Source organism: Talpa occidentalis, unplaced genomic scaffold (assembly GCF_014898055.3).
Source record: "Talpa occidentalis isolate TD23 unplaced genomic scaffold, MPIMG_talOcc4v2.1 talOcc4.2, whole genome shotgun sequence".
Taxonomy (NCBI): Eukaryota; Metazoa; Chordata; class Mammalia; order Eulipotyphla; family Talpidae; genus Talpa; species Talpa occidentalis.
This window is the reverse complement of record NW_023602073.1, coordinates 72,915,920-72,941,286: the sequence shown is the minus strand read 5'-3', so window position 1 is coordinate 72,941,286 and position 25,367 is coordinate 72,915,920. Positions and strand designations below refer to the sequence as shown.

The 25,367-nt window shown below is 39.7% G+C and overlaps 1 protein-coding gene across 4 annotated transcripts in view; it reads left to right on the top strand.

The window, feature by feature from the left end:
• ELOVL5 (ELOVL fatty acid elongase 5) overlaps positions 1 to 25,367 on the top strand; it is a 70,549-nt gene that overhangs the window by 10,039 nt on the left and 35,143 nt on the right. The window contains exon 1 of one of the 4 annotated variants that reach the window (XM_054698872.1): positions 10,627 to 10,645. The exons of the other annotated variants lie outside the window; for them this stretch is intronic. The gene's annotated coding sequence lies outside the window, so the exon portion shown is untranslated. Of the gene's footprint in view, positions 1 to 10,626; positions 10,646 to 25,367 lie in introns of those variants that run through there. 4 annotated transcript variants of the gene reach the window in all.

Here is a 25,367-nt window from a genome sequence, read left to right as displayed (position 1 = left end):
ATAAAATGGAGCCCCACTGTACCAGCGCCAACACTGTGGCGCCCTACAGTTAAAGAGAGTAGAGAGGCCTGTGGACTTGGTGCCTGAATTGTAGACTAGACCCGCTCAGGTGCAAGCTGTGAGCTTATTGGTACGGCCCAATCAGTCAGCCATAGGATTGAAAACGGTCCAATCAGACTTGTAGGTGGGGGACACTGAAGAGGCTATAAAGCAGGGCAGGAGCCAACTTGAGATTCTTACGCTCTGTGTTCCTGACCTCTGAAGTAGAAGCATCCAGCAGCCCAAACTCTGAAGAAAGAAGCCTGAAAGCTTCTCAGAGACTGGGCTGCTGCACCTGCATTCAGTCTGCCTCTGATACTGCCTGAAAGGAGCACCAAAAGCCCTGGGCCTGGTGTCTCAAAAAGCTGCTTGTTGTTGGTGTGGGCCAATGTAGGGCCAATTAAGTTGGTCAGACTTTTATAGCCTCTGTGGCTATCACCTGTGGCCTTGATCTTATTAATGTAGAGGATGTGTGGGTATGGGGCACGTGTAGCTGACTGGACGCCTGAGCGTGGGTGTGTGTGCGCATGTGCAAGTGTGAGCCTAGAGGTCAGGGATATTAGGGCGGCATTACTCCGAGATGGTGATGGCGGAATGGCTATGAGAGTGTGAACAAGGGCTATGACAGGAAGAGACCAAGAGAGAACTCCAGAGAAAGCCCAGAGAAAAGAGTATATAGAGATTCACAGGGGTTCAAGTTGCTGTCTCCCTGCTGGCTTGTTTCCCCTGCTTACCATTAAAACCTGTGAAAATGATACCAAGGACTCCAAAATTCTCCTTCAAATCACTAGAATCAACCGTGAACCTACCTGGCCTGGGATGGTTGCAAAACAGCCAACTCACAAAGAGCTTTCAACGGTGTTTTCTGACACCCCTGCCTCTTAGTTACCAGCGGTAACTGGCACTACTGGCCAGACACCTGAAGGAGCTGTTAAGCACTGCTAATTGTCCAGCTCTGCCTCTCAGTGCTGCTGCCTCTGTCGCTGTCTGGTCCAGTGTCCGGTGGTGACTATCCCAGCCTTCAGAGTGCTGCTGTGGGCTACTGCAGAGTCATCCCATTGGCTCCACCTGTGAGCACCTCCAGCCATGGTGAGTTGGTCCCTGGCCCAGAACTTGCTGGTGTGCCATGAGCTCCAGGCCCTCATTAATGGGATAGTGCCATCTTGGATGAGTGGCCCTTTGTTTGGGATGTCTGGACACTGGGTACTATCTGGGGTGAGATAACTAGCTACCTGTGGCCTTACAAACTCTTTACTTCCCCTGTTTGTTAAATAAACATCATTGTTGTAGTGGTCTGGCAGTTGTGCGGGTGGGTGAGAACCCACAGACAGCGACCTGCCCTTTGTTGGGCATTGTCCTTTGATCTGCTGTAGGCCCCCCATCGGCGCTGTTTTCAGTATAAAAGGGCTAACATGATCTTGATAGTAGTCTGCATTTTTCACTTTTGCGTTTCCCAGTGTCTCTTGTTAGATGGCTGTGGTCAGCAGAATATGACACCCCACCCTGCCCCCAGCCTCTGTGTCCTAATTCCCAGCGCCTGTGGTAGGTAGGCGATAGGCAAAGGGGATTTAAGGTTGCTAATCAGCTGACTAAAATTGGTAGCGTATCCCAGGTTCCTCAGATGGCCTCATTCTATTCACAAGGATCTTTCAATGTTGAAGAGGGAGGCAGATGAGTACTAGAAAAATGGCGGTATGAGGAGACTTGACCCAGTATTGCTGGTTTTGAATATAAAATAACCATGAGCCAAGAGTTGCAGGCAGTCTTTAGAAGCTGGAAAAGGATTCTCCTGCAGAGCCTCCCAAAAAGTAGCATAGCCCTGCCGACACCTTGATTTTAGTCTGGTGAGACCTGCTTTGGACTTCTAGTCTCCTGAACTCTAAGATAAATTTGTGGTGTTTTAACTCACAGGTTTATGGTAAGTCGTTACAGCCATAGAAAACAAGTACAGTGGTCAGTTTGTGTGCAGAGTGAATGAGATTGTGTTATAAGAAGTAAATGTGGTAGATTCATATATTAATTGGGTTGGAGAGAAGGTGGTTCTGAGTCTATAGAAGACTGACAATTCCTGCAATGGAGAGGGGTGAGTGGGAAGGTGGCTGATACTCTAGCGCTGTCAGTTGGGCCTGAAGCCCTGTGTGGCTCATTCTGCAGTGCAGAATGAGGGAGGGCTCGAGCCTGCTTTCAGAGAAGGTTATGGGGCTAGCGAGAACTATGGAATCAGAAGGAACCAGAAGATTGTGAGGGAGGGTGACGAATTCAGTTTGGGGCTTGAATTTGAGATTTAGGAGCACCACATATGTATGTAGTTGGAGAGATTATATGGAAACTGGCTCTTGAAGGTGGGATTGAGCATATAGGATTGGCGCTCCATTGTTTTTGTTTTATTACTATATCCTTTTTAAAACATTCTTCCATGAAGAGAGTCAGCAAATCTTTTTAAGAATCTAGCTTGTCACATTCTTGAATATGGAGAAAATTTTCCTAGTGTTTTGCCCATTCTTTTTTAAGATTTATTTAAGCATGCAAGACCTGGGGTGTAGGCCAGAGGTGTGGGGGGATGAGAGGATTCACCAGAGACAGAGCGGGGATCAGAATGGGTGGATCTGCTGAAATACATTGCTGATGGGTGCAGCGGGTGAGATAGGAGAGGTCTGCTGTGCCATTTGGGTTAGCTCCCAGGCCTGAGATCAAACTCATGCCTCAGCGGCTGGCGATAGCTTGGTATTGCTAAGACTTAACCCCTGTGCCGCCAGGGAGGTCCCCGTTATGCCCATTCTTTTTGCCATTTGAATTCTGTGTACCCTTACATTTTTTAAGCTAAGTTTACGACTTAATAATATATTTAATGAACTAAATATGTTTCATGAACTAAATAAAAATCATGTAGTTCCATGACCCTTCCTTGCATATTTTACCTTGTGCTGTAGATCATCTTCCCAGAAGCCTCTTGGGCTCTGGTTGTTCTCTTGTCACCCAACCAGTCACTCAAGGTCACATGCTCTTCCCCTCTGTGCCCTGACACTGTCAGATCTTATCCACTGAGTTGGGGAGATTGGCCCCCCAAACTTGGTGGCTAGTGCTGAGAAAAGGAAAATGGATGCCACTGTACTTGCTGTATAACATTTCCACACCTGTTCTTAAAATTTACCATTGAACTCTATATACACTTGAAATATAATTGCATCCTGAAAGTTCTTCGTTTCTGAATTCCTTTGTTCTTCATAATTAGTTTGGTTATAATGATTGAAATTTACAGACTTCTTCCTGGAAATGAGAAACCATTTCAGAGTGATCTTATGGAATGTACTGACATCAAAGGGTTTTTCCTGCGGTACCATATTGCCTCTACCTGTTGAATGATGCAGTTTTTCTCTTCTTCTGTCCTACTTGGTGGCATTTGTACCATGTATTTTGAGCTTATAAGTGAAAAGGATTTTTTCAATGAAAATACTGAATATAACTTTTTCAAAATGTCTATAAAGATAGGAGATGTGACTAATAGAAATGTCATCAATAAACCTTACATATCAACCTCTATTATTATTGGGTTACTTGCATTTCATTCTGCAGGAAAGGAAACAAGATCTAAATGAGATTCTGTTCATTCTAAGTTGACCAGCTAAGCTTTCTGCTCTTCTTTCCCTGTGATTTGATTAAAATAAGATTATGTGTGCTCAGTTGTGGGTTGGCCTTTACATTAGTATCCCTATACACATGCACAGTCCCCAACACATGCAGAGTGCAAAAACAGCTAAGTTGTACTGAGAAAGATGAGGGGGGAGAAAGCTAGTTCTGTTCTTCAGTGCCCATTATTACCATTTAAGCCACACTCTCCACTATAAACACCTTTTTTTCCCCTTGAAATCAAGTTCTTTTCCCTCATGAGTCTGCTTGACTTACAGGCATTTCTCTGTGATGTTTTCCAAACTAAAAAGTTTTCCAAACTAGAGAAACCTGCAAATATCTGCTCTGTGGCCATGACCTAAAGATGAATGCCCTGAACTCAAAAGCATTGAGTTCTTCATACCAGCCTTTCTTCATAATATATAGTGTGTCTTTTTTGCAAGTAAGTGTTAAGCTTCACTCAGGATTTGTTGTGTCCTTGTCACTGCTCTCTTTCAAAGGAATATTCTTCCAGATGATGAAAGTCATGCTTAGAAAGGTGAAATGTCATAGATTCTTTGGAGAAGGGCACGCCATGTAATTTTCTCCCTCATTCATATTCTGTTCTCTGTCTCTGTCTCCCTGCTGACCTGCATTACTTCCTTCAGCTGGGCCTGCTTTCTTTCTGGTAGCTGTATTTTGGTACAATGTCAGTGCCATCCCTGCAGCTGACACTCCACTTGTCAGTAAGGATGAGAGCCCCCAGGCCAGCCACATAAACTGGGGTAGGTAGCAGCCTGCTCTGCAGCCTGTAGGGATGGGAACACAGCTTTCTGTCCAAGGAGTCTGCTTTCTGAAGTTTGACAAAACCTCCTACTAAACTGATTAGAAAAGAGTCCAAGAAACTAGAACCTGGAAATTGAACAGTTGAGATGATAGGCAAATGGAAAGTGTGGTTTTTAAAAGGTATTTTATCATGGCAAGTTGGAGTCAGGAAAATGGCTTTTTGACTTTCTTTCTGAGCTATTGCACTCTTTCTAAACACTTCAACATTTGGTGGTTGATTGGTGAATACATTCTCTTCACATTACCTGATGTGATTAAGCCACAGGAAACTTGCCTCTCTCATTATTGATGACACAATTTTAAATTTTGGTGGGTAAAAGTTTCCATGCAAGTGTCCTCATTTGGAAGGGTGGTTAGTATCATGCTTTGGCTAAAGAAACTTTGAGAGTTTTTATGCACACAGTAATGTGAAGATCAGTTTATCCTGTTTGAGATTGGTGGTGTTTCTCTTAATACCATAGTACATATAGTAGAGAACCAGCACGAACTTATTTTAATTATAATTTAAAATACTCCTAATGTTTTATTCACTATTGTTAGCTTGCTTTCAAAATGATTAGATTTTAGCAACTACACCTATTTGAGTGTTAGTAGGTTTTTAGCCCAAATTTGTTTGATTTTTAACCAAAACAAAACTTGTAAATTCCAAGTTAAATTTAACTCGTGAAGTCAAGTATAAAGACATTATTTTTGAGGTATATTTGGGATGTTTGCTTTTAGGATAAGAAGTAAATTTGTAATCTTTTTAGAAATAAAGCTGTACAGAGGGGAAGATAATTCTGAGCACAATTTTTAATACAGCAGCTATCAAACTTTGGGGAACCTCACAGAGCTTTTAAATATTATTGAGCACTGTACTTAAAAAATTGCAAATCTTAGGGCCTCCCCGGTGGCGTAGCGGTTGAGTGCTGGGTTGCAAAGCTGCCCGCAGCCTCTGCAGTGCCAGTTCAATCCCTGGCTGCTGGGCGAGGGTCCCACATGGCGCACAGACCTCTCCTGCCGCCCGCTGCTCCCCTCAGCAGTGCACTTCTGTCAGTGTGCCTGTTCTGCTCTCCGCTCTGGCTCTGGTGAATTCTCTCACACCTACCCCGCTCCCTGCACTTCTGACTGTTGTGCCCCAGTGCTTGTATAAATAAATAAATAAATAATTTTTTAAAAAAATTTTAAAAAATAAAAAAATTGCAAACCTCAGGTTTTGTTATATGTATAGTATGTTTATTTGTATTATTAAAATTAATTTTAAATGAAAATTTTGAATAATTAGTAATATATCTAAAAATATCCCATTATATAATATAAATAGCTAATATCTTCTGAAAAAATATTTTCCAAAATAAAAATCAAGCATTGTTTCACATTTTTGCCATGTCTGTTATGTATATGGCTTAATGAAAGACAGTTTGATCCTCTTTTCTATTTCTGCATTCAGTCTTTTGAGAGTACATGTTATGTAGCCTCTGGGACTCTTTATAACTGATGAAAACCATAAGATAGAAAAAGTAAGCTTCGTGGCATTACTAGAATAGTTTTGATCTTAAGGAACCTGTGAAAAGAGCCTAAGGGCCGTCATAAGTGTCTCTACACTTGAGAATTCCTGTTTTAACCAGATTTATTCTGTTTTTAAAAAGGACCATCCCTCTACTTAGTGAAGCTTTTTCTTTTTAATTTCAGCAGTTACTGTTTCCTTTTGAGTAAATTTGATTTATGCCACAGGGTATCTGCATCAAAATTTTCATTTAAAATTAATTTTAATAACAAATAAATATACATAAAACAAAACCTGAGATTTGCAATTTTTTTATTTTTAAAAATTTTTTTTTAAGGATTTTTTTTTTTTTTAAATTTATATATTTATTTATTTATTTATACAAGCACTGGGTACAGTCAGAAGCGCGGGAGGGTGAGAGAATTCACCAGAGCCAGAGCAGGGAGCAGAGCAGGCAGAAGGACCGAAGTACACTGCTGAGGGGGAGCAGCGGGCTGCAGGAGAGGTCTGCGCGCCATGTGGGACCCTCCTCTGGTGGCCGGGGAGCAGCCGGGGATCGAACTGGCACTGCAGAGGCCGCGGGCAGCTTCGCAACCCAGCGCTCAACCGCTGCGCCACCGGGGAGGCCCATTTTTTAAAATTTTTTAAAAGAATTATTTATTTATTTATTTATACAAGCACTGGGGTACAACAGTCAGAAGTGCAGGGGGCGGGGTAGGTGTGAGAGAATTCACCAGAGCCAGAGCGGAGAGCAGAACAGGCACACTGACAGAAGTGCACTGCTGAGGGGAGCAGCGGGCGGCAGGAGAGGTCTGTGCGCCATGTGGGACCCTCGCCCAGCAGCCAGGGATTGAACTGGCACTGCAGAGGCTGCGGGCAGCTTTGCAACCCAGCACTCAACCGCTACGCCACCGGGGAGGCCCTAAGATTTGCAATTTTTTAAGTACAGTGCTCAATAATATTTAAAAGCTCTGTGAGGTTCCCCAAAGTTTGATAGCTGCTGTATTAAAAATTGTGCTCAGAATTATCTTCCCCTCTGTACAGCTTTATTTTCTAAAAAGATTACCTTCACATAGGAACTTCATCAGGTGGGCTGGTTTTGGTCATTTTAACAAATAAATGTATCTTCAGGATATATTCTACACTACTTAGATAGAATAATATTTAAAATTCATGTCCTTTTACACTGTTAATTGGATGGATGCTCTATTGGAAGACTATAGTAGTCAGCTTTTAAAATAAAAATCCAAAACTGAAAGGAGCAAATTAAGTGATTAAAAGCTTGTGTAGTGCAAGTAGCTTTTTGGATGTTCATTGTATTTTTTTTTTTAATTTATGCTATCTACATAAGATAAATAAATGTAAGTAGGATATATAAAAATATACTTTTGTGACAGTTTTGGAACATTTTGGGATTTTTTATTTATATTTTTTTTAAAGCATTGTTACTTTTTTTTTAAAGATTTATTTGTTTATGCATACAAGAACTGGGGTACAGGCCAGAGGTGTGGGGGGTAAGAGGATTCACTAGAGACAGAGCAGGGAACAGAACAGGCAGACACTGAAACACACTGCTGAGGGGAGCAGTGGGCGAGTCAGGAGAGGTCTGCTGTGCCATGTGGGTAATTAATTCCCTGGCTGGGGATCAAACTCATGTTGCAGTGGCTGTGGATAGCTTCATAGGTTGTGTCTTAACCCCTGGCACCACCAAGGAGGCCCCAGCATTGTTAAGTTTTAAACTGATGTAGTTTAGTCCCCATAGAATTTCCTTCACTGATGCACCCATGCACAATCACCACAGTCCCCTGTGCTCCTCCCTTCCTCCCTCTGATCCCTCTCCCTCCTCCTCGGATGCAGGATGTCTCTGGTTTATAATTGGTTTTGTTTTGTTTTGTTTTGTTTTGTTTTCTTCTGTTTTGTTGTGCTGTGTTTGTATTATTTTTTTCTCCTGATGTCTTATTTGGTTCTCCTATATTCTTCCTATAAGTGAAACCATCTGATATTTTTCTTTTTCTTTGGTGGTATAATGGTGAGTATAGCTGCCTTCCCTTTTGGGACATTTTAAATTAACTTTTTTGTTGATGTTCATGTCTGTTTGATAAATGCTATTTAATCTTTTAACTCTTGATTCTGGACTACTAACAAAAATTTGCTTCATGTTCTATGTCTCTACCCTTGTTTTATAATTTCATGTGTAACAAAAAATTCCTCTGACCTTTTTGGTCTGATGTCTGATCATTTGGTGTGATGCTGGACTAAATGGTACAGCATTCCACTCCCATTTATTTTACTATAGGGAATTCTTTCAAGATGTTTGTAGCCTCAGGTTCCATGATACCTGAATCAGCTACCAGCGTATATTAAGTTGTTCTATTTGTAGATACTGGCATTTTTCTGTGGGCTTTATTTTGCATTGTCCAATATATCAGTCATTATATTAATGTGCAGACTGAGGAATAGCCTGGCACCTCCAAACCTGCACGCTCTAAACAGGTCTTGCCATCTGCCACATATGGACAAAGCATACTCTTAGTATGAAAGGATTTTAATAGAATATTGTGCATAGAGGGAGAAGAAAGGATAATAGTTTCCCAGTAAAACACCCAAAGTTACCATTCCCTGGATTAATGTGCAGCCAAACAGGGTCTGCCCAAAGTGGCCCAAAAGCTTGCCACATGTCCAAGGCATCTCAGCCAGAGAACTGCTGGAAAGGGGAAGAAGAGTCCAGGCAAGTCTGGGACGAAAGGAGCAAAATCAAAGTACAAATCAAGATAAAGGCTACCATTGTCCACCTCCCCATAGGTCTCTGACCCATGTATTTCCCTCATGTCCCCCAAGTTCCTGGTACAAGTCCAAAGCTGAGAAGCAAGCAGGACTACTTATGCACACGTCTCTCTGCTCCATGTGCCTCTTCCAAGTCTCTCCAAATGTTTTCTCCAAGTCTTCTCTGCCCTTCCCTCCCTGCTCAGCTCCACCCTTCATTATGTGGGGCAGGGAACATGGACCCTCCCTTTTTATGGCGATCCCTCTCTGCAATAATCACATGTACTTATTGAGCACTTGGAATGTAGTGCAACTGAGGATTGTAATTTTTAATTTATTTTAAGTTATAGTTAAATAGCTTCATGTCTTTTATGTCTCTTTTTGGGCAGTGCAACTCCTAAAGTATCTTGCAGCTTCTTTTTCATGACTCATTTCCTGTCTTGGGCTTGTCCATTCATTTTTTTTTTTAATAAGAATTTCTTATATTGTAACTCTCAGTTTTAGAAGTGTATAGCAGGTAGGTTTCACTATCACTGGACTACCTCATCACCAGAAACAGAACTAGAGGGAAAAGAGGAAGTTGCTAATGTTGACTGCCTTTTATGAGTGTGAGATAGTTTTTGATGATATTTGAGGGTTATAGGAAGGATTTTTAGGTTGGGGAGACTTAAGCAGATTTGTCAGCAAAGAAAAGGATCCTGTAGAGAAAATCGAAGGAAAAGGGGGCAATGAAAGTTGAGTAAATTCTTGAAAGCATCCAGGATGAAAAGGTCCAGAGTGCATGTAAAAGGATGGAAATCCAGTCTATGCTTGGGAGCGTGAAGAGTGCCTTTTTTTAAATATTTGAGAATTTTCTTGAAGTGAAATTCACATAATAAAATTAGTCATCTTAAATTGTATAATTTAGTAGTCCTCAGTTCATCCACGGTATTGTACTTCAATCACCTCTAACTCTGAAACAGGCCTCTGGGCCACCATTAATGTATTTTTTCTCTCTCTCTGTGGATTTGCCTATTCTAGATATTTCATATAAAAAGAATCACATGATAGTAGCCTTTTGTATCTGACTTTCACTTAGAATAATGTTTTTGGGGTTCATTGAGCTAACATGTAAAGGGCGACATTTTAAGGAGAAGGAATTTTTAAGGCATTCACGTTCACATCTTGAAGCTCAGAAGAACAGTCACTTTAACCCATCAATTACCTAGGATTGGGGCTCCGTGGGGTTGGATCCACGTGGTGTCAAGAGTGTTTGTGGAATGGCTGACTGTGAGTCCAGCCTGAGCTGGGGGAGACGGGCATCATAGAGCTGGTCTGGAGGTGGTAATCACTTAGAGCAGCTTGACTGCCAATGGGGGACTGGGGTAAAGGATTGGGTGGATAAGGGCTTGCTTTAAGATAAGAATATCCTGTTTCAAAAGGGGATGTTTGGGGTCCCAAAGAAAAAGACTACATGTGAAAACATGAGCCCTCCCTGAAATGGGGATAATCTCTTCTGTTGGAAGTAGGGGAGAATTCCTAATTGCCTGCTGCAGTGAGCAGGTAGACACTTTCTAATGAGGCATGGGGGTAGAAAGCTCTAAACAAGCGGGGCTGCCTCTCTGAGAGCTTCTAGTCCGTTGTAAGTAGGGTGTGGTGGAAAGCAAGTATTGAGGTTTTTTGTGTTTTTTTTCCAACTTCCTTTGATAGATGGTGGGTAAATGTGAGTCATCCATTGTGGTTGGTGCCCAGAGCGGTGATGGAGGCCAGCAGTGATGGCATCAAGGTCACTGCAGGGCCCAGCTGTCTTTCCTGACTGCCTATAGAATAACGGTCAAAGAATTTACTGGCTTTCACTTGGTCTTCCCCATTTAGTCCCCAGTGAAGTTTTCAGCCTCAGTATCCTGCATGCCACATATTCCACAGGTATGTAATAGGTACCCACTGTGTGCCAAGCCCCAAGTGATGGCACATGATAAGCCAGTCACAGCTCTGTCCTCAAAAACTTAGACACGAATCGAATGTTAATTTGTATTTTGGGTTTGATTAGAGTATAACTAGAAGGTGCTAATATAGTCTGGGGCTTTCCCCTGGAGGAGAGGAGTCAGGGTGGTCACCTTGAGAGTAAAGAATCTTTCAACAGAGGTTTCCCACTTAACTGGTTCTGCCTCCTAGGCCCTCTGCCTAGTACTGCCCTTAATAACTTGATTTTTATGCCACTTGTGTGAAGTCCTTTCCCATTGTCTGCTCAGACTCTAGTAACATTTATGGGGTGTTCACATGGTTCAGTGTACTTTAAATAATTGTTGACTTGGCTTTCTGGTGAAACAAGTCAATTACATGACTGCTTAATAAAGTTGAGGTAAAATTTGAAACATTCTTCAGGGTCTACCCAGTTTCTCAGTTCTTCCCATTTCCAGCCCAGCAGTTGGTTTATTTACAGGGAGTAATGTTTCATCAGTTCAAGCCCCATTTGTCTGGAGAAGCTTCTTTCAATGTGCCTGTCAGATCTTTCCCTCCTGGATACAGCCTTGCCCATGGGCACTCTCTCATTGGGTGCTATTGTGGTAATAAATTTCAGTGAAATAAGCCAGAAAAAAAAAATCAGATGGATTCACTTATAGGAGGAATGTAGGGGAAACAAAGAAGGGATCAAGAAAAAAATAATTGTAATAAATTAAAAAAAAATTAAGCAACTATAAATCAGAGACATCCTGCAGGGGCAGGGGAGGGAGAGGGATCAAACAGGGGAGGGAAGAGCACAAGGGACTATGGTGATGGTGCATGGGTGAATCGGTGGTGGGAACTCTACGGGGACCACACCTGAGAGGAGAAAGCATACATCGTACAAAAAGGAAGAATGATGTAAAATATATATTTTAAAAATGTGGTTCAGTTATGTTGGACATTTTAAACTCAGGTCCATACCATGCGCTAGAGTACTTGTAAAGAGCTGACATGCATAAATATCTAGAGATGGCTCATAATCTTTTTGTTATGAGTGTTAGCTAAACTATGAGCACTTATTAAGAAAAAGACGTTCAGGTATAAGTGTCATACATTTGGTTTTTGACAGGTGATGGGTGTCTTAGAAGTTATCTTTCAGGTTGGTAATACTCAAATAATTCTACTTGTCTGTATCTTTCCATAAATTGTTTTGCTCCTGAGTACATCTAGACACATGAGGATGTTGGTTAGTAGTAATTTGAGTGTGAAAAAAACGGAGAAATTGTGAGCTGATCTTGATGAAAGAACTTAACCCTAGAATGGGATTTTCACATTAGAAAGTAGAGCTGGAGAGGCGTGGAGGGGGCCAAGCCAGGAAACAGGTTATTATTGCATAAATTCTGAATTCCTCCTAAGTGACCTTTAACACAGTGCTTTTCTACCTTCTTTCAGTCTACGTGGAATAGGGTTATCAGTGTCCAAAAAAAAAGTCCTTGGCCTCAGGTTAATCTGTACTCCCAGCCATTGAAGAGAAGTGGGGGACTTATTTATGCAGTAGTCCCACAGGCCATTTCTACTGTTTGCACGTCTCTGAAAATTCTTTCTTATATCAGACCTCAAGCTAATACTTTTTTATTGATCTTCTCTGAAACTGGAAAAATTTTGTTGTTTTTTTTTTTCTTATGATACCTCATTCTTTAGCTTTCTGCCTTGATTTAAGATGTAGGTGGCCTCCCTGGTGGCCTAGGCGTTAATTCTCAGCACTATCGCCACTACAGCCTGAGTTCAGCCTGAGTTGGATTCTTGGCCAGGAAGCTAACCCACATGTGGTGCAGCAGATCTCGCCAGTCTTGCCCACTGTCTTACTTATTATCAGTGTATTTTAGTAAATCTTTAGTTCTGTATCCCACTCTGTCTCTGCTGAATCCCCTCCCCACCCCACCCCTGTGACCTACACCCAGTTCTACGAAAAAAAAAATAAAAGATGTAGGCAGTATCCCAGCCACATTGCCATAGGCCAGATTTTTTAATATTTTAACACTATATGTCTATGTAATTAACATGCATGAGTTTATGTAATTATGTAGAGATAGACGTAGAACTGATTTTATTATATGCGTTATTTTTATTATTTTATTATTTTTAATATTATATGCAGCATTATTTTATTATATGCAGCATATATTTTTAGGGGGGTGTGGGGAAAACTAACTTCTTATCCTAGCCCTAGAATCTGCCATTGGTGAACGTGTTGAACATATTTCTCGTTGTATATCATGTTATTCTCTAGGACACTCAAACCAGAAGTTTGCAGTTGAGATTTGTTTTTTCAGTCATAGCCTCATGGAAATCATGTTACCACTGTTATTTGCTTTATGTCATTTCTAAACAGGCCTACCCAAGACTATGACCTCATTTGTGCATCTGACATCCTATTTTGTGCACCTTTGTCTTGGTCCTTTGGGCAACTTGTGTGTGTTACACTTATTTAAGGTTGCTAGTTTGAAGCACTTTGTGTTGTCCTAGAAGACAAAGTTAAACTTAGTGTAATTTCATTTCTAGAGACAGGTTGTGGGATCTGGCAGCCAGGGTTTAAATACCCTAAACTAAGTGTAGACTCCGTGATGGTTTGCAGTAACTTCAGATGCAAGACTATTTCTTCTTCCTTTTGAATGGTCACTGAGAAGATGAAATTAAATAATGTGAAGTGCATAATGTAATGCTGCACCATAAAATGTGCTATGTGTTCAGTGTCAGAAGACACAATGGCAATAACCATGATAACTTTTTAATGTAACCATCCTGAAACTAGGAAGACTAAAGAAAGCTACAGTTTTATAATGAAATCCTCTTAATAGAGAGGTGTTACAATCTTTGATGATGCAAGATTAGTCTGATGCTGAAACAAATTAGGCTAGAGTTAATGCCATTTCACACAATTAGACCTTAGGTAGCTTAGTATTTACCTGACATTTTACTGGTCAGTTTTTCTTTCAGTGGTACTTAATTATTGGATAGGGCCACTTGTCATCATAAGCATTTTTATTGACCTAGGTGGGATCTGATTGATCCTAAATTGAAGCTAGTTTGTGCTATGCAACTTAATAATTCTGGATGTGGTGTCTGAAGTGGAAAGTGCAAGCCAGAGGACTCTGGAGTTTCTTATTTGTGTCCTATGAAATGCATATGAAATTTTTCTGTGAGCTAGTCAAAATATTTTTTAACTGCTCATTATCTCCACATGAGATTGGAAAAATCAAGCTGTTTTATGGTGCTTTATTGACAGAAATATTAATGACAAATGAAATTTGGCTGACTCAGCTACTGATTAGCAAAAATAGCCTGTCTTCTAGAGGATGTTACATACCCACTTAAAAAAAAAAAAAACTGCAAGAGTTGCCTTCAGGTTCTTAAACACATAGTACATTTTTTAAGCTGAGTAAATTTACTGTTGTTTTACAAGCCTCCTTTGTTAGTTGGGTTTGTTTGTAAATTTGGCCTTTTAATGAATACCATGTCCTAAGACAAAATAGTTAACAATTGCTTGATCTGTACTTTTTAAAAAGTCCTTATCTGTTCTCAAGGATTGCTATTCATGTGATATATGATTCTCCTAGAGGTTTTAAAAAAGGGTAACTAGACTTAGTTCCTTAGTTTGAGGCAAAATATTATAGAATACAGACAATTCCATTTACTGTTAACCTGAGAATGGTTAACATAAGTGACCAATTAACAAATGCCAGTTTTTATTCATAAATTAATACTTTAGAAAGTAGGTGATACACAAAATTTATTTTTTGTTATCACTAGCCAAAAAAGGCTTTTTATATGTATATAAATTTTCAATGTATATATTCAGTGTTTAATTGGCCATTAGGATTTCTGTATAATTTACATTTTTAATATACTCATAGCACATTTTATAGAAAACAAAGTTAGTAAAGAATTATTTTTTCCTTAATGAATTACCCAGACCTGGTCAGGATGCACATATGTAGACTGCTCATGATAACCCTGCTAGTGGGATTTGTTAATAGGTAACATTGTTTTAGAAAAATTCTGCAATAAATATTAAGACCACTTGGCCTGATTGGCCAATTTGGGGGAATCTTACCTAGGGAAAAATTTAATATACAGCTAAACTTTTATGTGTAAGCTGTTCACTGCAATAGTATTTGAGAATAGTAAAACCTTGCAGGTGGATTAAATGGTTAATGATAGGGAACAAAAGCATTTATATAAATACTGCTCCAAAACTCAAATTAGGTTCATGAAGAAAGCTATTGCTATTTTTCAGTCAAAAGGCAACATTTCAAATATATACTTTTTTAAAGCCTAGGGGGAAAAAAATTATGTTCATCATGTGATAGCTCCACGTTGAATACACTACAGTAAACCATCTCATCTGATTTCATTAGGTAGGTATTCTGTTACTCCCACTTAAGGGAATGATCCAGGATGGATTTTTTCAGAGGTTGACTTGTCTAAATCACTCTGATTGTAGTGGTAAAAGGGGGAATATGGATCCTGCCACACTCTTAACCACTTTCTGTTTTACTTTAAAGGAACAAAAAACTTTTCTACTTTCCAGATTTTTTGCAATAAATAGCCCTTTATTTTCTACTGTAATATGAGGAGGTGGTAGGTGCTGTGTATAAAAAAACAGACTCTGGATTCACTGTCTGCTGTTGGTGTGCCCTAGGATAAATGTCTGTTGCTCTCTCCCTCAGTCTACTCATCTGTGAAAAGGGAACATGTAGAAGGTCGGTATGAGGAGTAAATGAGATGGTCCTTGTAAATTTACAGCAGGAAAACTGGCACATACACAGGACTAAGTGTTAATTGCTATTGTAATAATTATGATCTTTAAAGGCCTTAAAAACAGGAAGAAAAAACAACTTTTGAAATGGTGAGCTAGGTTAGGTTCTAAATGTTTTATCAGATTTTCCTGGCCTGTTAATATGATGGAATGATGTAGGAAAGCTTCCTTTTAGCACTCTGTCATTAGCAAACCATTTAATGAAGGGAAATTGCAATTTATTAAATAATTCAACCTCCTGAAGTGTGTAATTCATGTTAGAACATAGCTGACTTAATGTTTCCTTAGGACATCAGGAATATATAGATCCCCAAGCAGATTTGTGACTTCAGCTTGAACTTTCTACACTTAATATTATGAACTCAATATATAGTTCAACTTCCGTATTTTCCCCTATAAGAGAACATGTCATTTCAGTGACTTTTCCCTAATTTGCACCCCACTAATTAAAAATGTGACCACCCTCCTCAATAAACAGTAAACTTATAAAGCTGTATAATCTGAATAATAAAATTAGTAACAGCTCAACTTTATCCTATTTCCTTCTTCCAGGCTACTTTTCTCTATCCTCCCTGACTCATCAGATAACACCCCTATCCAGGGCGCAGAATGAGAAGCCGGAGCTTGTGTTTCCTTCTTTGCTTCATCTCACGCACCCCTTGACTTCTCATCTGTGTGGCCCCTGTGATGGCATCTCCAGGGCCATAACTCTAGGATGTCCTTCATCTCTCATGCAGACTATTGCATTAGTCTTCTAATCTGACTTGACCTTGCTCTCACCTTCTTTCCTGTCCACCCTCCATTTTTATTACCCCTCTCCCAGTTTAAAAATCAAACACTAAGCCCTTAACTACTTCTCCAGCATAATTTTTTCCACCTTTACTTTTCTCTTCCTCTTGTTCCACTGGCAAGCTTTAACTCTCTTTCTGTGTAGCCTCACCTGACCTACTCTTCCCAACATGGAAATGCCCCCTTTCTTTATATGTCCATCTTCCCCTGTATTCACTTTGTCAAGATACCAAGAGTTGTCATTATCTCTCCCTTGCTAGACTCTGACCACTCTGAAGGCAAATCTGTTTGTCTAGATGTTTCTGGGCCAGTGCCTATCACAGTGCATTAAATATGTTTGATGATGTTTGCTGCTGATAATTAAAATAGCTGCATGAATTGATGTACTTGCCAAGTGCTTCATATAATTTCATTTAATCCTTACAACAACCCCATATTGTGCACATGTTTATGGGTCAGGGAACTGAGATTGATTAGCATCTTATCAAAGATTATATTACGGTGTGAAATATCAGAGCCCAGAGGATTATAACTCTAGTTATACTGATTGACAGATTACATTTTCTCATAGAAATAGAATCTAAAGTTTTAGAGGGGCCACTTCTTTATGAGTAAGTAGTTCAGGGTCATCTGCACATCTATTAGCCACTTACAGCTAGGGTTTTAATTTTAATGCTGTGGGTGGGGTAGAGTGGGGGTGGTTCTAGATTTGGGGGACTCCAAATGTCAGTATTATCCAAACTCTGTCATTTGGGGATACATAGGTTTTCTTTGCTTTAAACTGATTTTTGCATTTGGTGTTGGATGCCCAAAAGGTTAAGAACTACTAATACAGCATTTCTGTAGAAACTAGAATATATAATTTTCCAAAGACCAGATTACTAGTTTACAAATTGACGTGTGGAATACAACCCTTTTGTAGAAATTTGGTTGTCGTCACTTGAGTGATTGAAAATAACTCATGATAGAGGCTAGGTTTTTAAAAAGGAGCAATTTTCTTTAGTCTATAGTCATTCCTTTTACCTCTTTGTTATTGGATTGAATGTTTTTATACCCTCCAAATTCACATGTTGGAACCCGAATATCCAGGAGTAATGGTAATTGGAGGTGATGCCTTTGGGAGGTATAGTAATCCCCCTTTATCCTTGGGAAATACATTCCAGGCCCCCAGTGGATGCCGAGACCATTGATAGTACAGAACCCTAGATACAAGGTTTTACATTATATATATATCTATGACAAAGTTTAATTTATAAATTAGATCCAATAAGAGGTTAACTAATAATAAAATAGAGTTATAACAACATACTGCAACAAAAGTTTTGTGAAGCGGGCTATCTCAGAATAATCTCATTGTACATAATATTTTGGGGCTGAAATTGACTCAGAAAGCCAAACCATGGATAAGAGCGGCTACTGTAGTTAGGTGTAGATGAAGTCATGAGGATGGGCCTCTCATGATGGGATTAGTACCTGTATACAAAGAGAAAGGGAATAGAGCTCGCTGTCCTCTCACAGCTTAGATAGAAGGTGCAAGCCAGTAAGAGTGCTTACCAGGAACTGCATCTGCTGGCACTTTATCTTGGACTTCATAGTCTCCAGAACTGTCAGAAACAAATGTCTGTTGTTTAAGCCACTGGTCTATGGTATTTTTGTTTTAGTCCATCTTAGCTCTAAGACGTTCTTTCCCCCTATATTAAATTGTTGGTGCCAATGAAAAAATCATTGGAGAAAACCATAATAGATTTTAAACATGTCACTGTTTCTGTAATAACATTAATTAATAAAATAATAATGATATTTCGGTCTGCATAAGAAATGTATGTTAGCTTTCCAAATCAAAGTAGAGCCCTATTAAATGTTCTTGCCCTTCAGAGGGGATTATGTGTTAAGTTTTTATTGGTTTATACTGAACTTATGTTTGGAAATGAAGTAAAAATGAGTTCCAAATGGATGACAGCTAGATTTCTGAGCTTAAGGGCGACGAACACATTCTCTGTCTCTGCCGCCTATCCTTAAACCTTAAACTAACATTTGGTAAAGGCATGTTTTGTTAATTCTTGATATATGCCATTTTACAACCTAAGTGCCTTTCCAGAATTTTTTTACCTGATTGACTTCTCTGGGGAAAAAACTTTTTCAAATTCTATACACAAATAGGTGTGTATATTTATGTCTTTAACCTTTTTTTTTTTTCCATTTTGGAACCTATTAGTGTCTCATCCTTGCTGTTCTTATTATAGGTGGGTACCTAATTGACTTTGTTACTTTGATCACCAGCTTCCCTTTCTTCATTATGTTACAGCGAAATGACTTTTATGACAGCTTGGAGTTGAATATTGGTACTTGGGGATAACTGAAATGAAGGGAAAATCTTCTTATTAGCCAGTCAGAATATTCAGTTACATTGACTTGCTTAAATACATGCAGTTCCACTGAATGTAATCACCTCAGGACCTAATTCTCAGTATTTCGCCTTTAACGGCTATCAAGGGGATTTTAAACACAGTGGCACAGTTGTTGAAAGTAGTACTTGGTGAAAAGAAGAAATGCATTACTAAGAAGAGATTAATCTTGCTGGAGAATTTCCGGAGAGGGTCACGAAAGAAGTCATCATAGCCCTTTCTGGAAAGTGTCTGCTGTCCTCTGGAAGCTGTGGGATTTGAATGGCTTCTTCCTGTTGACAAGCAACAAAAGGCCCATTGCAGAGCTCATGTGTGACTCCTACACAGTACTCACCTCTCTAAACTCTGTAGTCACATAATGATAGGACTCCTCTGTAATATGAAGGTGCTTAACCACGTTGTGTTTTTCAGTGGATTGACAAGAAAATGAACCCCCAGAAGAAAGCACAATTTCAATTTTTCATAATGCCATGAGCTTTTACTAGTATTTTTAATTACCAAAAATATCTGAAATCTGACAACTCAAAACTATTGATGCTTAAAGTTGTCTACATTCTACTTATGGGAATGGAAGTGGCAAGGAAATAACCGATTGCAGGAACTTATTTAAGCCACAGAGGCATAATAGATTTACGAATTTATCCTAATTATCTATACTGGTTCACCCACAGTTCAATAAAATGGGATTTGGCATTCATAATTATGATGCTAAAGAACTTCAAAAATCACAAAATGCCTCTGAATTATCAATGGTTAATATTTTTTCAGAAAGGTCTTATTTATTATGTTTAATGATTTTCTTACACTATGAGAATTGGCCTGTAAGATGTATGATCCCTGGAGGTGAATCAAATATTAGACTGATCAAAACAGTATTCCCCATTGCCTGAGTAGTTTGATAAATCAGTATTTGCTGGGAAACTAGGTTTGATTGCTGTGAAAATGAAAAATAGTTAAAATACTAGCATTTAGGTTAAGGGTTAAGCTTTTATGAATGGAGTCATAGATCAGACCTATTTCTTTCCAGCACAGGTCTTTACAGAGATGTCAAAAAGTTTCATAATCATACAGCGTTGGTTTGGGGGAATGTTGGTTGACTCTAAAAAAATCAAATGCTTGGGGGCCTCCCCGGTGGCGCAGCGGTTGAGCGCTGGGTTGCGAAGCTGCCCGCAGCCTCTGCAGCGCCGGTTCGATTCCCGGCTGCGCCCCGGCCACCAGAGGAGGGTCCCACATGGCGCGCAGACCTCTCCTGCCGCCCGCTGCTCCCCTCAGCAGTGTACTTCGGTCCTTCTGCCTGCTCTGCTCCCCGCTCTGGCTCTGGTGAATTCTCTCACCCACCCGCACTTCTGACTGTACCCAGTGCATGTATAAACAAAAACGAACAAACAAACAAATAAATAAATAAATAAAACATGCCTCTATTTAAAAAAAAAAAAAAATCAAATGCTTGATGTGTTTGATTTATTTTCCTCACTTTTGGTTGTTTTATTTAAAAAGTTAAACTTTGAATAATTATAGATTCACATGCAGTCATAATCAGTAATACAGAGATGGTTACATCATCTAGAACATTATATGGTTCAGTATCACAACCAGGGTTGTTTGCCAAGATGCAGAAGATGTTAACATTGCCAAGATGCAGAAGTTGTATCCAAACATGTGGCCTTTGTATAGATAGCCACATCTATGCAGAGGAGGGAGCCACATCCTTCCTGCCTTCAAAGCTTCACATCTCTAACCCCAGGCAGCCAACTATAGTTTTTCTCTTTTTAAGAGCATGGAGTGGCATATTTATTGAAAGTAGCTAGTTATCACTCTTGTGATCCACAACCTTTATTATTATTTCCCCATCCCATCGTCCTGTGCCCCTTGTCTCTTTCCCTCCCCTTCTTAATCTCATAGCTCTCAAGACATTTATTCATGTCCACTACTTTTGAAAGTGTTTTACATAACTGAATTGTCTGTTATGTAAATGTGTAGTATTTGTTTTTATTGTTCTGACCGACTTTGCAGCATGTTCTCTCAGATTTCCTCCATTTTGTTGAAAATCCCTGCAGTTCATTCTTTCTTGTAGCTATATAATACTCTGTGGTGTGTATATACCACATCTTGTTGATGCAGTTGTTCGTCAATGAACATTTAAGCTGCTTCCATGTCCTAGCTATTGTAAATATTACTATGAACGTTGAACCACTGTAATTTCATCATCTTCATCTCTATAATTTTGTCATTTCAAAAATATCTAAATGGATTGGCTTTTTTACTCAGCATAATTCTCTGGAGATTTGTCCAGGTTATTATGTGTACTAGAAGTGTGCTGCTTTTTATTGCTGAGTAATATTCCATGGTATGGAAGTATCACACTTTAACCATTCACCCGTTGAAGAACATCTTATTGGGGCTATTAAGAATAAAATTTTTCATGCGCATTCACATACGCATTCGTCTTTGTGTGAAAATAAGTTTTCATTTTCCTGCAATAAATGCCGAATAATTCCATTTTAATGGTGGCATAATATTTCCTTATATGCCTATACTATAATATTTTAGCTAGTTACTTCTAGATCGATATTTAAAGGTTCCCTCCCCTTAAATTTTCCTGCTCTTATATAACTGATGACAATCTTATAGGTAAATCTTAATTCACGTATGCCTGTATATCCTTATTAAAAGGACTTCTAGAAATGAACTTAAGTATGCAAAATTGTAAAGCTTTTATTTTCCCTTAATTACCTCTCCTTTCATTATTTTTTAAAGTGCATCTAATTTTAAAGCATCTTTGTGACCTCATAACTCCATGTATCTCATCAGTTACTCTCAACTTCTTTCCCTGACAACCACTAATGTAATTTCTGTCTGTATGGATTTGCCTATTCTGGGTATCTCATATAAACTGAATTATATAATATATGGCCTTTTGTGTCTGATTTTCTGATGTAGCATAATGTCTTCGGTGTTCATCCATGTTGTCGCATGTCTGCATTTCAGTGTACAGAAGTACGAGATTTTATTCATCAGTTGGTGGACATTTGGATTGGTTTCCATCTTTTGGCTATTTGTGCAGGTTTTTATGTAGACTTGGTTTTGTTTGTTTTAATCTTTGGTATATACCTAGGATATGATAGGTCTGTTTTACTTTTTGAGGATCTGCCACAGCAGCTGTACCAATTGACGACCCCACTAGCAATGAATGAGTGCTCCAATTGCTTTATATACTCGCCAACGTTTGTTATTGTCTCTTTATTATCATCCATCCTAGTGAGTATTACGTGGCTGTCATTAAAAGAGAAAGGTCCAGGGCCTCCCTGGTGATGCAGGGGGTTGGGACGCAACCTATGAAGCTAGCCACAGCCACTGCAGCACGAGCAACCCACATGGCACAGCAGACCTCTCCTGTCTCGTACACTACTCCCCTCAGCAGTGTTTCAGTCAAATTTGCCTGTTCTGTTCCCCACTCGGTCTCTGGTGAGTCCTCTTACCCACCGCAGCTCTGGCCTGTACCCAAGTTCCTGTATGTATAAATAAATAAATCTTTAAAAAAAAAAGAGAGAGAGAGAGAGAAAGGTCCACAACAGCTTGAGTAATACTACTTGCCGATAAGTGGTCCTTCTCACCAACTGAATTGCCCAGTTGGTATCAAGTGGCTGTCTCTGGACTTCTGTAGAAGAGGAGGAAATTGTGAAGCTGCCCGCCTGTGAAGCTGCCCGCCCCTCCTGCCAGAAGTTTGGTGTGCAGTTCTAGAAAGAGCCCACCCAGTTATTCCTGCAGTCTCTTTGAACCACACTAGAGGGCTTGCTGAGAGTTAGGGGGAGTTGCTGCTTTGGGGACTGACTACTATTTTGAAGTCAGTTTATAGACATTCTTAAGTTCAAAAATCTCCCTGCTAGTTTGTGTTACAAGAACTGCAAATTGCCTTCCTTTTTCACAGAAGAAACAAAAAAAAAAAAAGTCTTATTTGGATACTGTGAGATAAAGACGAGTTTTGTGGTTTTCATTTTTATAGGTACGTTTGAAAATTTGTTGCAGATCAGAAGCTGCCAAATGATAGCTTTAAAATGTACTTAAAAATCATCTTTGTGTGGTGATTTCCAAAAGTGCAAGACTCGGCCATAGTAGGGTAACCAGCTCTCCCCAGCATGCCTGGGACTTCCCTGATAATACGCCCCCCACCCACCCCACCCCCCATTTTGCATACTAGGAAATCCTTCAATTTGGTATACCAGGAGAGTTGGCCACCTTAAGTCATATAAACCTGCAGTTATTTAATGTTTTTTTTGTTGTTGTTGTTTTCTCATCTAGAAAATGGGGGTAATTCTGAAAAGCTGGGCACCCAATAGATAATAAATGTTAGTGCCTTTGTTAAGTTGTTAATACAAGTGGTGTAATGTTCTCAGAACCAAATTCTATACTTGAGGTAATAAGCCTTTCGTTTCTTTTACAGTTCCAATTAAATCAAGGAGCGGGGGAGCATTTATTTTTTATGCTTAAAATTGTATCTTGATCAAGTGTATTAATCATAAGAAAAGGTAACAAGGGAGAGGAGAGTTGATGCTTAATATCCTCCCCTAACCCCACTGGCTGAGTGAACTTATAAGCCTTTTATCTGTTGCTGAATACAGCTGCAAATTTTAGCAGTTTAAAACAGCAAACATTTATTATCTCACAGTTTTCTGATGGTCTAGAATCTCAGAGAGGCTTAGTTGGTGGAGTTTTTACTGAGTCCACAGTTGTGGCTGCAGTCATATAAAGCTGATTGGGGACAAAGGATTTGCTTCCAAATTCAGGTGGTCATTGCAGAGGGCCTCAGTTTCTTGCCACTTCGCCTCCTGGTGGGACTACTCACAGTCTGGCTGCTGGCTTTCTCTAGAGCTAGTATCTGAAACCAAGGAAAGGAATACTGACCAACCAAGATGGAAGTCACAATGTCTTTTATAACCTAATCCCAGAAGTGACATGCCATCCCTTTTGGTGTATTTTATTGGACATAAGTGCACACGTGCATACACACACACTCTCACACTCACAAACTCTCTCTCTCTCTCTCTCTCTCTCTCTCGCTCACTCTGGTTCCAGGCAGGAGAGTGGATCAGTAAGGGGAGTCCTAGAGACTGTCTTGTACACATAACCAAATTTATATGGAGGAATCTTGACTTTCTAATCCAGGTAACGAAGCTAGGAAGCGGTTCGATTTAGGTCTGCTAACACTGCCAGAGCCCACATGGCAGCTTGTGTCCGGCTTCTTTTTGTTCCCCACTTTTTTTCTTTCAAGGCATGAAAACAGTTGTTCATGGCCGAGTATTTGCCAGTGATTTCTTGTGGCAGTAGTCACCCATTGGTGTCTCACACTGCTCCAGTTAATTACCAACTGAACAGGACTTACTAAATTCCTTCTGTGTTTCCAGAGCAGCTGCTGTAGATTACAGGGAAGAGATCCGTTCCCTCCCTCACTGAGCTTTACAGACGTGACCACCACGGACTTCCTGGCTGGGGAGGTAGTGCCAGGTGTTGGGGGTCTCTACTGACAGTGATGTTCTTTATGACAACATGCAAGATTGGGAAAAGGACTTGCCCTACATAATGTGTGCTGGTTATGTGCGATGTGTATCACATGCACAAAAGGTCTGAAAGATATGAGAACTGATCTCAAACTTAGAAGGGGTTTTGTTTCAGTTTAAAAGAAGATTTGAAAGGAAGTGATTCCCTGCCTCCCCCCTGCTGGAGTTGGAGCAAATAGGGAATTATAACAAAATTTGTTAGAATGGAAAATAGTTTGTCATTTAGACTACTGCCTTAGTTTGGACTCGGTCTAATACAATATATGAATACTGTCTTGATGACAGCTTCAAGAGCTACAGGAATTTATTAAACCATAGCAGTGTGTCCCAAAGAAGGCTGCTTATCAGCCTCTCGTCTTTTGAATCAGAATTTCTGGGGCTCAGTCCTAGATATCTTATTTTACTGCTCCTAAGTGATTCTGAGATGTGGTTGGATTTAAGAACCATTGCTATGGAATTCTAAAAGGAATGAAGGCATTTATTCACTCATTCATTCATTCATTGATGGTTTTGACCAGTAATTAATCTGTCAGGCATAGATAGCTCCAGACTCTCTGGAGTTGCAAATGGGAACATCACAGGTTCTGCCCATTAAGCTTGGAGCTTAATGGGGATTGTGAACAAACGAACAGATAATTACAGTATAACTGACAATCACAACACTTAAAAAATAAGCCTATAATTTTATCTCTGATTGAGATACAGTCAAAGTGATGATGTATATATAAAAACAAGGCCAAGGAGGACTACTGCCCCTTTCCTATTACTTTCCCAACTAGTCCTTAACTATAGAGACTTCAGAGGCCTCCATTATCAAGCATCATAGGCAAATACAACTTTTTAAAGTCGATGTTATTTAAAATTCTGTATTTTATTTTCATGGACAAAATGTATGAACTCAAACAATACCATCTCTTTAACAGATTTGTGAAGATGATCCCTTCAAAGGCCATGTGAGGGTATTTTAAGAACCATAAGTCATAGCTTGGAGACCTGGGTTCTCATGTTGGCTTCACCCAAGCTCTGTAATCTCTTTAGCAATTCAGCTACCTCTCCAGTTGTAGTAAATGAAATTATTTGGGCATCTATTATGCTGGTTGCTAACGTAGAAAAAAGGCCTATCAGATACAGAC